The following is a 264-nucleotide window of genomic DNA, read 5'->3' as shown; positions in this document are numbered from 1 at the left end:
CCTTGGAGCATGGGGTCAGTGTTCTGCATGTGTAACAAGGGGGTTTGAAGATGAGATGGAGCAGAGGGGAGACATTCAGGTTATGAAGAGTGGGGCAAGGATGAGGTTTGAGATACATTCCCTGGATGAACTCACCACTCTTTTTTCATGATGAAATAAACTGAAATTTACTGTAGTTCTCAGGAAGAAAATTCACTGTGTTGGAGAAACAAAACCTTGGGGTAAAATCTGCATATTTCCAGCATCCTAACTATCCTTCTGAAG

The sequence above is a fragment of the Aythya ferina genome (assembly GCF_964211825.1).
Source record: "Aythya ferina genome assembly, chromosome: 25".
Lineage (NCBI taxonomy): Eukaryota > Metazoa > Chordata > Aves > Anseriformes > Anatidae > Aythya > Aythya ferina.
Note: the sequence above shows the minus strand (reverse complement) of the source record.